Raw genomic sequence first — 275 nt, forward strand, 5'->3', positions numbered from 1 at the left:
GGGAGAGAGAGAGAGAGAGAGAGAGAGAGAGAGAGAGAGGGCAAGAGAGGAACAGAGAGAAAAAGAGAGGGATGGAAAGAGAGTGGAGGGAGGCAGCCTACACAATATCCACACAGAGGTAGACTAGTTTTTCTGCATCATTTTTAGACAGGATGTTCTTGATTTTCGCAATATTACGCAGGTGAAAAAAGGCGGTCCTTGAAATTTGCTTAATGTGAGACTTAAACGACATGTCCTGATCAAAGATAACTCCAAGATTCCTCACAGTGGTGCTG

Source organism: Micropterus dolomieu, linkage group LG07 (genome assembly GCF_021292245.1).
Source record: "Micropterus dolomieu isolate WLL.071019.BEF.003 ecotype Adirondacks linkage group LG07, ASM2129224v1, whole genome shotgun sequence".
Taxonomy (NCBI): domain Eukaryota; kingdom Metazoa; phylum Chordata; class Actinopteri; order Centrarchiformes; family Centrarchidae; genus Micropterus; species Micropterus dolomieu.